Below are 16,369 nucleotides of genomic sequence, written 5' to 3'. Positions count from 1 at the left end.
TGTTGGTTCCTTTATGAAGCAATTACTTCCATATTATTTGCCTGTACGAATAGCATAATATATAAAAAGACTAGGAGTTGGGAATCAGCCAGATTTTCTCTGCCTCTTATATGCGTGACCTTGAACAAGTTTCTTAAGGGTTGTTGTGGTTGCTTCCTCAGTTGTAAAATGAAAATAATATTCTACCTTGAAGAGTTATTGGGAAGACTAGCTATAATCACTGGCATCTAATAAGTACTTACATGATGGTACCATTCTATTTATTTAAAATATTTTATTTATTAATTTTAGAAGAGCTAAGAGAGAAAATGAATAAATGAATAGGAGGAGGGACAAGGAGGGGAGAGAGAGAGAGAGAGAGAGAGAATCTCAAGCAGACTCCTCATTGAACTTGGAGCCTGACCTAGGGCTCAGTCTCACGATCATGAGATGATGATCCGAGCCAAAATCAAGAGTTGGAGGCTTAACTGACTGAGCCAGTCAGGAGCCCCAGCGCTGATACCATTAAAGATTATGCTTTTTCAAAATCACCCAGAGTGAATCACTCTCTTCTCCATCTTCTTATGGCATATTCTTTCTAATCTACACAAACATCTGACACATTAGATTGAATTATATTAGCCCATGAGCAGGGGCAGAGGCTCATTTTGAATCCCAGTATACAGCACAATGTCTGACACTGAGAGAGATGTCCTCCATAGACTCTTTGTTGAAATGAATCATGTGGACCTATCCTGGGGGTAGTGATAGAGAGAATGGGTAAATATCTGAAAATTTTATGGGCAGACCTATAGGACTTGATGAGTCTAACACTGTCTAATCAGCAGGAGTAGTCTGATGCTCTGAATGAAAATCAAACTGATGAAACACAATAAGCTTCACTGAGCATTATGTTTATTTAGCTTTTAGAAAGAACATAGGACAAATTCAACATTGCATGTAAATGGCATTATGATCAGTGGATTGTGGATTTTTTCATTTTATTTACATAGTGGACACTGACCAATTTGAAGCATAATATTTTGTGACTTTGGGGCACCTGGATGGCTCAGTTATTGAGTGTCTGCCTTTGGCTCAGGTTGTGATCCCAGGGTCTTGGGATCAAGTCCTGAATCGGGCTCCCTGCAGGGAGCGTGCTTCTTCTTCTGCCTATGTCTCTACCCCTCCCTCTGTGTCTCTCATGAATAAACAAATAAATAAAATAAAAGATTTTATGACTTTTAACAAAAATGTATTTTTAAACTGTCATTATACATTTAAGATTGTTATATTCTCTTGAATAGTTGACCTTTGATCATTACAAATTGACTCCTTTTATTCCTAGTAATATTTCTTGCTCTGAAATCTATAGGTCTATCCATCCAGTTTTATTTGATTACTGTTAATATTGTAAATCTTCAATCCTTTTACTTTTAAACTATTTGACTCTTCATATTTAAAGTGAGTCATTTTATAAAGCATATTTTTGGATTTTGCATTTTAAAATAGTCTGATAATCTAGATCTTTAATTTGGGTGTTTAGTCCATTTACATTTAATATGATTCTCAATATGATTGAGTTTATATTTACCATTGGGCTATTCTTTCTTATTTACCTCAACTGTTCTCTTTTCTTTTTACTTCCTTTAGAGCTTGCTGTCTTTTGGATTAATTCAATATTACTATATTATTTCATTTTACCTCCTATTTTGCCTTATTAGCTATCTCTCTTTTTTTTTTATTGCTCTAGGATTTATCAATCTCTATCTTAGTATGATAACCTCACACATATAGTGAATAATCTTACAATAGTATAGTTCCATTTCCCTCCCCTTGCCTTTATGTATATTGTCATACATTTTACTTCTTCATATGTTATAACTCTACAATATGTTGCTGTTTTGCTTGAATAGTCAATTTTCTATTAGTAGACTTAAATAACAAATTTTATATTCAGGTACATACTTCTTATTCTAGATGTTCATTCTTTGCACAAATCCAAGTTTTTGTCTGGCATTACTTTACTTCTACTTGGAGGACTTCTTTTAGCATTACTGATCTGGTGATAGCTTTTTTTCATTTTCTTATATGTCTGAAAAAAATCTTTATTTCATCGTTTTTAAAAGTCTCTTTGAGTTTAGAATTTGAGATTAATGACTATCTTTCAGAATTGTAAAGATGTTATTTCATTGTCTTCTGGGCTGCATGGTTTCTGATGATAGGTCTGCTGTTATATTACCTTTGTTTTTCTCTTCATAGTGTATCTTTTTCTCCTCTGGTTGTTTTAAAATTTACTCTTTGTCACTTTTTATTTTGTACAATTTGATTATAATGTGTCTTGGTTTTTTTTTTCTAGTTGGGGGTTATTAGATTTCTTGATAGAAATTTTATCATATTTGGAATATTTTTTTCTGGCTCTCTTTACTCCTCACCATTTTCTGAGACTCCAAGTCTATGTATTTTAGGCCGCTTGACATTATCCCACAGCTCACTGATGATGTCTTTGTTTTTCAAAAGTCTCTTTTCTGTAATTCACTTTGTAATTGGTATTGCTATGTCTTCAAGTTCACGATTTTTTTCATCCGCAGTGTTAATCTGCTAGTAATTCATCCAGTGTTTTTTTTTTTTTTTTTTTTTTTTTTTTTTTTTTTTTTTTTTACTTCAGCTATTGTATTTTTAATTTCTAAATGTTTGTTTTGGCTGTTTTTTATTTTTTCCATTTCTGTCCTCATTATGCTCATCTTTTTTTTCTTGAAAAATAAATTATAAGGATGCCTGGTTGAGGGTCTTCCTTTGGCTCATGGTGTGATCCTGGGTCCTGGGATTGAGTCCTACATTGGGCTCCCTGCAGGTAGCCTGCTTCTCCCTCTGCTTGTGTCTTTGTCTCTCTTTCTGTGTCTCTCATGAATAAATAAATAAAATCTTAAAAAAGAAACATGTATTATATTAATAATAACTGTTTTAACATCTTTGTCTACTAATTGATTATCTGTGCCATTCCTATGTCTTTCTCCTCTCCTATGGTGATAGTTTCTTGCTCCTCTGATTATTTAGTAATTTTTGATCAGATGTCAAATATTGTGAACTTTATGTCGGGAATGGATTTTAAAATTATGTATTTGTATATTACTTTAAATATTTTTGCACTTGCTCTGGGATGCAATTACACTACATAGGATCAGTTTGATGCTTTCAAGGCTTGATTTTAAACTTTCTTAGCATGGATTCAGAATATCCTTTAAGCAAGGATTAATTTGCACTGAGGGAATACCGTTGTGAGAATTCTACCTCTGAGCCTAAGTTGTGCTTTGAATTCTTCAGAACAAATTTTAATGCCATAAAATAATAAATATGTTGATAGTCTCTATTTATTATAGAACTTTATAATTATACATAAATTGTCATTGGAAACAAGTTGATAATCTTTGGATTACAGAAGAATTTCTTTAGTAATATGTTTATTTAGGGTGAAATTTCTTTCTGTCACATTTGTATAGCTATTTTTCCTGTATTTTGCATGCATATCCATCATAAAAATATATGAAAAATAGGCAAATCTTTATGAGGTAAGGGACAATTTGCTCTGGTGTATGCTTATGATAATAACAATTAAAACAAAGTCAAAGTCAGTGGTTACATTTTAAATTCTGAGCTGTCCTTATACAAAAAAATCACTTTCTACTGTCCTTCAAGTAATTTTTTTGAGTCTTCAAATATTAGACAGTGAGTCTGAATTTTGCTTTATAAAGTCAGGTGTTCAGGAACATTTAAATTTATTTTCTTTAAAACTGATTAAATTTGACCTTATACCTTCATTCCACCATGGCGAAAATCATTTAATCTCATTTATTATTGTGGCTCCTTGACCATAATTCTTTGTAGTGCAGGGATTTATGCAAAACAAAACATCTAGGAGTGTCCCTCTGGACTTTGGCTTAGGCTTATTTTCTATAACAGGACAAATATTGGCATGGTCATTTGAGATGCAGCACTGAGTTACTTTTTTCTGTTCTCTTGCACAGCAATTGTTACTAAAGTTGGTAATACCAGGACTTACTAGTCTTCCAAGTACAGATTATAGCTATTCTTCTGTAGTCCTGTTGCTTTCCTGGAAAGAGAGAACTGAGAGAAGGAACAAAAGTGTTGATCATGGCAGTATATAAACACTGTGACAACACTTTCCCTTCCCACTCTCCATCTCTGTGGTAGCTAGTATGAAACTAGGTGGAGATGAAGGGTTGATCAATTCAAAAAGAAGGTGAGAAAAAGAATAAAAGATTCAAGAATAGTGACTATAAAACAGAAAGTGGAATTGGAGGTAGCAAAAATGGTGGAATGGATCCACTTCTATATTCTAATGCCCTTCTTCTCCTATATATATATATATATTTTTTTTTTGCTTTATTTGGATGCTTGCTGAACTAATATACACCATGTGGGACATGGACTATACTGTCCCACACCCCCTCCACAGTAAGGATATAGTTCTAAGGTTATACACACATTAATCAATTGACTTATTTATTAAGGAGCAACCATGTTTCCAGGACTGGGTGATGCACTGAGATTCAGAAATCAAAACATCTATTCTTTCCTTCTCAAGAGCTATAGGGATGTCAACAGGCAATAATAACACAATACATATGCCAGATATTATGTATGCAAAGAAGTAAAGATAGAAAGAGGAGTAAAATACTGTCCTTATTCTTACAGGGCTTAAATTCTAAAAGATAGAATAGACAAAGAAAAAAAAAGTATAACAGGTAAATTCTACATGCCCTTAGACTTGGAGGAATAAGGGCCCTCTCTCCTTTGCCAAAGCATGAGAAGATCTCCCTATTACAAGCATAGGGAAAAGTAAAGGTACTGAAGAACATGTGAGCACCTCTGCCACAGGAGGAATCAGAGACCTGTGTGGGTATCAAATGGCCTTTAACACTTTAAAGATCCTTAACCCTAAATATCTATTCTCTTGACTAACAAAATTTAGTTCCAAGGCTTAATGTCTCAAGCACTGGAGACATGGATAAATAATAAAGGTGTCAGGCTTTCTTCTAGTCTCTTCTGCCCTGGAACTCCTATTAGGAGCTGGAAGTGTATTAAAGAAACAAAAAGAAAAACAACAACAACAAAAACAACCCAGAATATTTACAGGGGACTTGACTTAAGAAGTTTGGATGAAGTCAGGAGAGCCACGTACCCTTATGACCAATAATTTCCCTGTCCTCTCATTCAGAGATCAGTTAAAAAACTGTCAGGAATCCATCCACTGTAAGTTTTCTTATTCTCAGTGTCTAGATAGTTTATCATAGGCAACCCATTATAATGTATGAACATGATGTGAAATTCATGGTTCATTTCTGAATCTAAGTAATGTTTCAGGAATCTTATTAACAATTCAAATCACTACTTTATCAGAGTGAAGCCTCCACATTTAAGTTAATAATAAAATTATCTAAAGATAAATAATTCAAATAATATCTAATTTTGTATGACTGTCTATAGAACACAAATTTCAATTATGAAAACTTAAGAATTAATTTTGCTAAACTGAATGTAGCCAGGAAAAATGGATTTTATACTATAAATTAATCATTAATTAATCATTAATCATAAAGTATGTAGGTCTGTATTTTGTGTGCATCCAAATATGGCTTTCATAATAACAAAATATCCAGATGTGTGGAGTAATTAAATTCAGTTATCTTCCATCTTTTGCTTACTTTAATCATATAAAATCAATAGTTTTACATATTTCTAAAATGTTATTAATATATAATTGTCAAGGTAGGAAGGGTAGAACTATTCTTTTAACCTTTTGTTAGCTTGTTTACAAAATTTTAAACATTTAGGGATGTCTGCATGGCTCCATGGTTGAGCATCTGCCTTCGGCTCAGGGTGTGATCTCAGGGTCCAGGGATCAAGTCCTGTATCAGGCTCCCCGCGAGGAGCCTGCTTCTCCTCTGCCTGTGTTTCTGTCCCTCTCTCTCTGTTTCTCTCATTTATAAATAAATAAATAAATAAATAAATAAATAAATAAATAAATATTTTTTAAAAATTTAAACATTTAGAAAAATGTGGGTCACTCTTTGAACTCTCCCTCAGGCCCTCACAACTGTTATATGGGCCTGAGTGCATAGATATTGGAGGCGTGCATCTGCATTTGGGGAAGGAGGGTTTTTTTTTTTTTTTTTTTGGTATTTTTTTAATTGGAGTTCAATTTGCCAACATATAGTATAACACCCAGTGCTCGTCCCATCAAGTGCTCCCCTGAGTGCCCGTCACCCAGTCACCCCATTCCCTTGCCCACCTCCCCTTCCACTACCTCTTGTTCATTTCCCAGAGTTAGGAGTCTCTCATGTTCTGTCTCCCCCTATGATATTACCCACTCTTATCTCTCCTTTGGGGAAGGAGTTTTGGAAAGGCATCCTAAAACACGTAACTGTGAAATGAATTATGGAAAAAAAAGTATTTTTATAATGTATCTAAATTTGTGCTTATTTTGATAATCCTTCAGAGGATTTATTGCTTTTTGGAAACAAGAATTATATATTTTCTTTTTAAGTTTGTTACACATAGAGTTCATTTTCTAGTGCTTGGAATCCAATAGTGCTTAATAACTTAAAACAAATGTTCTTGGGAAGGAAGAGAAATGGAGTGTATATTAAAAATTTTAATGGTTAAGACCTCAGATGGGGAAAGTCATGCTAAGGGATGAAGTGCATGTTTTTCTTCAAGTAGAATGTCTTGACTGAATAATAAAATGCTATTTGAGCTATAATCAATTTTGATAACATAATATAACATTATAAGGAAAAGCAAAGATACACCATCTTGTCTTCAGTGGTTCTTCAAGCTATCCTTGAAAACTTGAGCAATGAGAGACAGGCCTATTTTTTCAGTGGTCGAAGAATCTAATTGATTCTACTAACTTGTGAGTTGGGCTTGTTTTAAGCAAATCTCTTTTCATTATGAAAGTGAAAACCACTAGTTACTTCCGTTTATTGAAGTACTTCAAGGTGTAGTAACTTCAACAGCAGGAAATTCATTTCTCAACTTCTTATTACTCAAGAGGCTTCAAATTCCTCATGCTTTAATAGCAGGACAATAATTGTCATTTCCTGGTGGAAGACTTTCACAGTTAGGGCAGAAATCTGAACAGGATACCTTGTCTTGGAATATGTTGTAGTTGACTGATCCTCGTGTGAAATGCATAGGGACACTATTAAGTAGGGAAGAATTTAGATTTTAGAGCAAGAATGTGGAGTCAGATGGTCTTGCCAAGTGCATCATTGGTGCTTGATCTTTGGCCACAGCTTCTCTCTGACTGTTACAGGAAATGCTACTTCATGGTTTGAACAACTTGTCAGACTCATGGCTCAACAAACCAAGAATCAGCAAAATGAAATTTTGTTGTGCAATATGCATTACTTAGACCACACAGTATTGGGGGAAATCATAGGATTCAGTCTGCAGCCTCAGATTTGTCAGTCTTGAGTCCACTAGAAGAACAGAAATAAAGTAAGAGGTGAAGTAGCCTAACTTTGGTCAGCTGCAAAGGGCAACAGGATGCCAGCCAACTCAAGGTCAGGCCATTTTTCCTCTTCCATTGAAATGGCAGGCCCGTGACAAATTTATGCAAATACAACATGGAAAATAATTTCTCAAAGACAATTTCTTTGTGCCAAATGTTTCCTGTGGTTTTTTTTTTTTTTTTTTTTGTCCTAGACCGTGAATAATATTAGCTTATTTTAGAGCCTAGCTCTTCTAATTTTCCTCCAAGCCAGAGCCAAGTAATGTTTATTTCACAGAAAGGCCAAGGCTTTACAAGTAGGGCTGGGAGTAAGGAGGTGGGGTGTGAGGCAAAGGGCAGGGTGAGAACACAGAGTGCTTTTCCTGCTACTCCATTTCATTCTCTCACTCTTCCTCCCACCTCAGAATGGTTAGAGTTCACCAAAGGAGTGGCAGTTGTCATTAAAACCAGAGAACAGGGCAGCCCCGGTGGCTCAGCGGTTTAGCACCACCCTCAGCCCAGGGTGTGATCCTGGAAACCCAGGATCAAGTCCCACGTCAGGCTTCCTGCATGGAGCCTGCTTCTCCCTCTGCCTGTGTCTCTGCCTCTCTCTCTGCCTCTTATGAATAAATAAATAAAATCTTTAAAAACTAAAAAAATAAATAAAACCAGAGAACAGAGGTGCCTGGCACTTGGGTAAAACCAAAAAAACATTTTATTCAAGCTCTCACTCAAAACACTCTTCTTGAGGCACAGGATATGCACATCGATGCCTTAGAGTAAAACATAGTCATAGTTTCATTAGAAGAAGAACGTGGAAGAAGTTAAGTCTTCTGTAATCTTCCCAAGGGTCCTATAGGAGCTCATTCTTAGTCAGCGAGTGTTTCCCAGTGTCGTTTACAATCACTGCTGTGCTCAAATCAGCTCATGCCATTCCAAGGGCTGAGTGTTAAATTGTCAAAAACTCTGTTAATTTTTGGTAGCGTAAAATTGGCCATCAGGAAGTGTTTGCACCATGGAAATCAGCAAATGCTACAAATCTTGGCTTTATGTTTTGAAAGCTGCTTTCAAAAAACACCCTACCACATATAATCCTTCTCCACTCTGTTTAAGTGCTCTCCTCGATTCCCTCCCTCTTCCCATAGCCTCTATCTGCTATCCAACTGCCCTCTGCTCAGATCCCTTGGACATTTTTTTCTCCTTTAGTTGGTTTTCTCTTTCATTCTTGATTTTTCTTGGGCTTCACTATTTAGAGAACTTGCAGGCACAGAGGATACTTAGGAGTTTGTTCTCACTGGACTGATAGAGAAAACCATTTTTTTTCCTCCCCAGAGGCGATATTTTGAGCATATTTAAATACATATGAAGGACATTTCTTTTCTTTAAATCTTTTTTTTAAAGCAACTTATTGGATTATGAATATAATGGCATTTTTGGATTTTCACCTTTATTAAGATATGATTGGTAAACAAAATTGTAAGATTTTTATTATTTTTAATTTTTGTTAAATTGTAAGATTTTTAAAGTGTACATTGTGATGATTTGATATATGCATTGTGAAAAAGATTTCTCATATCTAGTTACATATTTATGACCTCACATATGTATCTTTTTTTTTTTATTTTGTGAGAGCATTTATATTCTAGTCCCTCAGTAAATCTTAGTTATATATAGCAGAATGTTATCACTATGATCACTAGGTGATGTGTTAGATTCTCTGGACCTTTTCTTCTTCAAATATTTATCTGGTATAAAAATGTTCTTTAGTTATTCTGGTTACTTTTAAACATAAGAAAGACCACAAGACTAATTCCATTAATAGATTTAAGATTGAGTTTAGGATAAAACTTTAGCTCTAAGTCTTCCAAAAATATATATGCATTATATAATATATGGCGAGTTTGTTTGTTTATTTATTTATTTATTTATTTATTTATATGGCGAGTAAGCAGTGGCTGTGGTTCAAACCCTAGGGAGAACTACCTTTTGTGTGTGCTGCTGTTGAGTACTGGGTAATGCCATGTAACTCCAAGTGAGGGGACAAGGGCTAATCTATGGAATACAGCAAAGGGCAAGATGCACATGAAACTGTTTTTTAAAAAAATCATTAATTAGGTAGATTCAGGTTTTGTAAGGCAATTATAGAGATGCTCTAAAAGAAAGAATACAAATTACAGTGTAAAAATAAAAATTTACTTTAAATAAGAAAAGTAATCCTAACAAATTATAAATTTATAAAGCTGAAAAATACCACAAAGAGGAAATCCAGTAAAACAGAAAATGCTTATTATGTAACTGCTGGCAATATCTCTAAAACACTTTGACCCTACATTTGTGGTTATAATACTTTTTACATCTTTTTCACATAACAAGGGTATTTAAGATAATCATTTATACAAATGATAGAAATATAACTTTTTCTTTCTCTTAGGATGGTTGATCAAAGCTTGTTTTCATTGTAGATCGTTGGATGCATGAAGCATGTGACTTCGTGTATAGATATACTTACTATTTGTCATACTACTACGGTTGCATGCTTTACAAGTACAAGAATTCTAATAGATTCTATAACACATGATTCCAGTCAAATAGAAAAAAAGATATGAAACTTTTCTGACCATATACTCTGCATTATTAACATATTCCTGAAATGAGGGAGAGGGTTTATTTTGTCTAGGATTGATGTGAACCGAATCCTCTGGTGCGACTTTCCATTCTGATGACTGGAAGAATTTTCCCCAGACTAGCTCTGCCGCTGTGTATTTCAACCTTCTTTCATCATACTTGCATCATTTTGGTGTTGGGTACCTTCATACCCATTCTCCACATCAGGAATCCAGGTGAGTAAGCACAGTGAGCAGAGGAATATTCCTAGAAGCTATTCTCATGCCAGGATGCCCAGTAAAAACAGAACCTTTTATAATATGATTATGAATAGTAAACATGTATCACTAAATCTGAACTAATTTCCTCATCTCAACTTCTGCTTAGCCAGTTATCAAAAGCACAACTCCATCAACATTCTCCAATACAAGAAGTGTAAAGAAGGGAAGTGGGAGTGGGAAAAAAAGCAGTCTTAATCAATTTGTTTAAAACACAACAGTTAATTTTAAAAAATATGTCTTGCTAGGGCCCCTGCCAAGGCCTTGAAAAAAAGCTGACTTAACGACAGGTCCTGGAGCTCAAGTTAAGTAGCTTCATGATACATCCATCTATGGTTGTGATAAAGTTCTCATCTATGTGAGTGATATCACTCCTTAAAAAGGATGTACAAATGTTTATCCTTATGTTTAGGGTAATAACTGTGCCCCTAGTAACTGGTAACAGTGACAAATTTAAGAAGATTCTGTTATACCGTGGTGTTTGGAACTACTCACATGGATTTCTATCTTTCTGGATCTCCACTCAAACCACTTTCACATCTACTACATGAAAACTTGCATGTTAAAATTTTAATTCATCATATTTTTAAACAAACCCTGATTTGGTTTCCTTTTTTGTAGTTCCTTAAAGCAAAATTAATGTGTTTTTTTTTTTTTAAATAGGTGACTTATGCTCAGAGGAACAATGCCCTATTACTCTGTATCTCTAGAGGCATCTGTGACAGAAATATTGGAGAAAGGGATTTTAAAGGGAGATTCTGAAATCCTTGGGAAATTCCACAAGTGGACAAGGCTTCATAGCCGTGTGGACAAACGACATTGTCCAGGAATTTGTGAGTCATGCGTCAGGCATATGACATTGGAATGGGGTCAACAGAAGGAAACTGGCCTCAGACTCAGGAACTCTTGGCTGCTGAGCCAGAAGAACTTTGAAAGATTTCCTCTTTCAAAAGAATTGTCTTGAGTGTTCACTCTGTGTGAGGTGCTTGGGATTCAAATCTAGCTCCCATTGTTAAGGGGGAAAAACCCAAGAAGTCCCTTAGGAAATGGTGCAGTCAGCTCTTACAGTCAGAGAAGAGAATACCTTGAGATCTTAACCCATTTGGTAAGGTGGAGGTTGAAGGACTTTCAGGAACTTTCCAAGCCGTAGTGCTATCTGGGTTGATTTTTTTTTAAGGGTTTTGTCATGCAAAGAAATGGAAAAGGTATCCTAAACCAAGAAAAGAGTGTAAGCCAAGACTCGGAGGTATGAGAATTTAAAAGATTGAAGCTGAGGCTGGGAGAAGAGACAGATCCGAAGAGGAATCTGGAGAGCCTGGAAGAGGTCAAGTAAAGAAATACTTCCATCAGGGTGAGAATGTAAACTGTATCCCAAAGACCACAGCAAGTGGGTGGACACTGGAGACTAAAGCTGGGAAAAGACATGACCAAGGTCATATTTTAGAAAGTTCACTTAACAAAAGTGAGTGCGAGGGGAAAGCTTGAGGTTCAATCACTAAGGAGATTTCTGCAGTGATTCAGGTAATGAGGCGAAGTTATATGTTGGAATACTTCATAGATGCAAGTGAAGGTGGAAATAGAAATGCTGATAGGGCAATCACTAAATAGAAGTGCTCACTGATATTATTTATTTATTTATTTATTTATTTATTTATTTATTTATTTATGAGAGTGTGCTTGAGCGAGTGGGGTGGGGGATGGGGAGGGTGGGGCAGAGGGAGAGGAAGGTAAGCAGACTCCCCACTGAGTAGGGAGCCTGATGCGGGGCTCCTTCCCAGGACCCTGAGATAATATGAGCTGAAACCAAGAGTTGGATGCTTAACCACTGAGCCACCCAGGCTCCCCTAAGTACTGATGGATGTTAAGAAACACTGACAACACAACAGGAGGGGAAATACCCAGGACATAAAATTATAACGTACACACAGCACACAGGATTGGAATAAAATCTGTCAGAACCTTAACAGCCTTCACCTCTGGATAGTGAGATGAGGGATAATTTTTACTTTCTTTTTCATACTCCACTATACTCAGAAGGAATCCTATTTGTAATGTAGAACTATACCAGCTGCTAAGAAGAAAAGGACAGGAGGAAGGGAAAAAAGGAAGGGAGAAAAGAGACAGATTTCAAAGCCGTGAAGATGTTCTCAACGGTGTATGAGAATTAAGAATGGTTCCATAAAGAGACATAGAGTCATTTTATTCCTACAGGATCTTCTTTAACTTAACCTATTCTAGAAGTTTCTACCAGATGAGCGTTATAGGCGATGGTACCCAGGTTGGATGTAGAGCAGGTGGGGGAGCAAACATGGGATGGGAGCTGGGGTAGGAGAGTAATAAAGTTGTGTTCTCCTGACTATTGGCTTAGCAGTGAGTGCTGAGGAGGCCAGAGGGCTGTGAGTTGAGAATAGCAGCCTTTGAGACTGATTTCTTGGGTAGAAGCTGTCGTGCTGAGGTCAGAGCTGTGACTGGTCACCCAGCTCTGCGGTCCCTGTTGAGCGCTTCTCTGACTCAGAGCACTCGATGCCTTGGTCGTTCACGTTTGTTGAGAATTTGAATGTGTTAGAACAAAACACTGTGGTAAAAATATCCATTCATTAGCTGTGTTGGCAGCTGCTTATTCTTTTCCGAGCTTTTAGAAAATGAACCATCATACCCATAATTATATTAATAACACTAGTGACAGTGATGATAAAAAAGAAATGGGCAACACACTATATTTGCCAGAGGATCAGCATCGTCACTGAGTGTTCAAAGCTTCACATTTGGGGGGTGGTTTCTTTCTAAGAAGAGCCAGTAAGTGGCCTGCAATTTTTTGTGAGAGCTGCCTGTGAGTAGGCCAGGGTCTGTAGGGGGAGAGCCACGGATGGAAGCCCTCCCTCCCCCCTAGCAGTGCCCGTCTCCTGTTCTAGAGGCTGCGTCTGCCTTGACAACTCCACACTCACACCGAGGGCTCAGTTCATAAATCAGTTCCCTCCAGATGGTCGGAAGATCCGCTCCATGTGCTCTCAGGGCCTCTGTACTTCCCCTATTACAACACTCTGCCCTGCATTTGACTCGGCCGTCTGGTCTTACTGCATTGCAAGGTCTACAGAGAAAGAAATTAGATCTTATTCCTTTTGTATTCACAGCAAGTACCACAACGTCTGGCATATAACATGATGAAAAAGCTGAAAAAGCACTTACTAAATAATCAACAACCCTGATTTTATTAAGTGACGTCATGAAATTAATACAGAAATGATTAAATTCAGAAAAAAGACAAAACTTAAAGACATGAAAAACAATACTTAAAGCAATGGCTTTGGTTCATTAGTGAGCAGTTTAATATCAACTTCATCCCTCTTCCCCTGAACACACTTGCACACACACACGCACACACCTTCTGTGAGCAGCTGCTAGCTATTGTGTGAGGCTCCGGAGACAGGAAAGGTATTATCAAAATAAAGTATTTATTAATTACAACTACTGCAAGGGCCCTTGGACAGCGCTCATCACACCCAGAAGCCGACCTTCTTATCAAACCAACAGAACGCAGCAGGAACAGATTAAGGGAGTTTCATTCAGCAACTATTTTTTTTTCCTAAAGTATAAATTGATACTTTAATGTCCTCTTTGCTAGGGTGCAAAATCCTTTTAACTATTACTTGTGCACATGGAAATACAGATCTTATTAGAAGATGCACCGAGAAGTAATGCAACATCACACCGAAATATTGCTGCACATAATGAGTCTAATCACGAAGAAACACTAGACAAATCCAAACTGAGGAAACTCTGTTTCAGAATAAAGGAGATTAGATATTAAATATGACGACTAAATGCAATATGTGAGCTAAAATTTGAATCCTGATGTAGTTTCTTCATGTCTGCATATCTCTCTGTCCATCTATCCAGCTATCCAGCTATCCATCCATGTGAAGAATACCATTGGGACAATGGTCATAAATTGAATAAAGTCTGTAGATTAAACAATGGTATTGAATCGCCATTAATTTATTTTTTATTGTTGTAACTCTGGTTATATAAGAAAATTATCTTGTTTTTAGGAAATCCTGGGAAATTGGGTGAAGAATTTTCTAGAATTCCTTATATTCTTCCTGCCACTTCTCTTATTAAAGATTAAATAACTTTAATTCTCTTAAATAACTTTAATTTAATTTATTAAATTAAATAGAATAGAATAATTTAATTCTCTTAAATAACTTTAATAAGCTTAAATAACTTTAAAGTCATTTCAAAATAAAATATTATAAAAATTAAGTATATAAATACAGATAATCAAGTTGAGAGATGTGTATTGTAGACCTGAATGCTTGTGCCCCTCTTGTTCATATGTTGAGCCTAATCCGTAGTTGGAGGTGGGGTCTTTGGGAAGTGATTAGGTCATGAGGATGGAGCTCTAATGAATGAGATCTTTTTTTTTATAAGTGCTCCTATAAAAGAGATCCCACAGAGCCCTCTTGCACCATCTGTCCTGTGAGGACACAGCAAAAAGAAGGTCATCTATAACCAGGAAGGGGTTTCTCATCAGACACAGGATCTACTGGCACCTTAATCTTGGACTTCTCAGCCTCCAGAACTCTGAGAAATAAGTTTTTGTTGTTTGAGCCACCCAGTATCTGATGATTTTGTCATAACAGCCCAAACAGAGTAAGACAGGCACATTAAACAAAATCGTTTTTATACTAAATCAGGTTAATATTTAAGCACGCTGACAATTTGTTAAGAGATCTAGGACTGTTTGTTTCTCTCGGGGTTAGTTTCAAAGGGCACGGGGACATACTGGATTTTGTGTAGTTTCCAGGAACATAGTGCAAAGATGAGGGCCCACACACGTTTAGCTTTGCAATAATATAAAAAAGCCACTTCAGCCAGCACAAGTCCTCAGAGACAGCTAAGCATACCTGTGTCCTGGGGCTGCAGGGATTTGGAGGGAAGGCTCCAGTATAAACACAACTTCCAAGCTGACTATTGATTGCTCTGTTGCTCTCTTGGCAGTTTCTTGCTTTCTGATGCACCGCGGGAAGGTAGGCACACCCTGTGATCAATAGTTTAAAAAAAATCTAATGCTTTGATAACAAACGTTATTTTTATTCAAACAAAAAAAAATCTCTGTTTACATTTGTTTAATGTTGACAGGGCTGCCAAAGGATATTCATGGGCCCTAGACACTTCTACCTTTATGGAGCTTTCCCATCATAATCATATCAAAATTAAAAATTACTTTTGATATAGCTTTAAACACTTCAACTTTGGGGGATCTCTGGGTGGCTCAGCGGTTTGGCGCCTGCTGTCTGCCCAGGGCCTGATCCTGGGGTCCCGGGATCGAGTCCTACATCAGGTTCCCTGCATGGAGCTTGCTTCTTTCTCTGCCTCTGTGTGTGTGTGTGTGTGTGTGTGTGTGTCTCATGAAGAAATAAATAAAATCTTAAAAAAAAGTAAATAAATAAATACTTCAAACTTTTTTTGCTATTTCAGGCAAAATTTAGTAGATTTTTGTGAGCCCCCCAGAGTTTCATCTTTCTCTTTTGTGAAAAAAAGTAAGTAACTAGAAAGCTTCTTTTTTAAAATTTTGACTTTAAAAGAAATTGAAACATTTTCATGAGTCACTCAAATTATTGTGAGTGCTAGGCAATGTGTCTACTGTACTCAATGCATAAGTCAACCAGCCCTGATTTGAATTAGATTTTGAATTTTTTATTCGCTCTTTCTATACCTCTAAGGAAAGTATAGTATTTGAATTGATGTAGACATCTGGTTGCTTAAAATCAGATCATGTTCTATAAGAAATATATTTATATGTCTGAATATTAGTTGAATTTTATAGACCTATGTCTATGTATATCTGTATCCATATATACTTTATGTTCCATGGGGAATCACAGTTGATAAAAATTGTTAATACTGAACCAGATATTGAACCCATATATTTTTACTGTTAACAAAGGCTCAGACATCTTCTGCTTGCTTTGAAGACACCATGATGAGACCC

General features: G+C 36.2%; 2 long non-coding RNA genes across 3 annotated transcripts in view; both read left to right on the top strand.

Annotated features, from left to right (window-relative positions):
* Positions 1 to 7,418: 7,418 nt before the first annotated feature.
* LOC119863944 lies at positions 7,419 to 12,055 on the top strand. The gene is made up of 3 exons (XR_005369098.1): positions 7,419 to 7,565; positions 10,170 to 10,332; positions 11,038 to 12,055. It is a non-coding gene; the product is annotated as an uncharacterized LOC119863944 (long non-coding RNA).
* Positions 12,056 to 14,651: 2,596 nt separating this feature from the next.
* Positions 14,652 to 16,369, top strand: part of LOC119874471 — a 47,190-nt gene continuing 45,472 nt past the window's right edge. The window contains exon 1 of one of the 2 annotated variants that reach the window (XR_005369092.1): positions 14,652 to 15,404. This is a non-coding gene — a long non-coding RNA (uncharacterized LOC119874471). The remainder of the gene's footprint in view (positions 15,405 to 16,369) is intronic. The other variant, XR_005369091.1, reaches the window with a different exon arrangement.

The sequence above is a fragment of the Canis lupus genome, chromosome 13 (assembly GCF_011100685.1).
Source record: "Canis lupus familiaris isolate Mischka breed German Shepherd chromosome 13, alternate assembly UU_Cfam_GSD_1.0, whole genome shotgun sequence".
Taxonomy (NCBI): Eukaryota; Metazoa; Chordata; class Mammalia; order Carnivora; family Canidae; genus Canis; species Canis lupus.
Note: the sequence above shows the minus strand (reverse complement) of the source record. Positions and strands in the feature narration are given on the sequence as shown.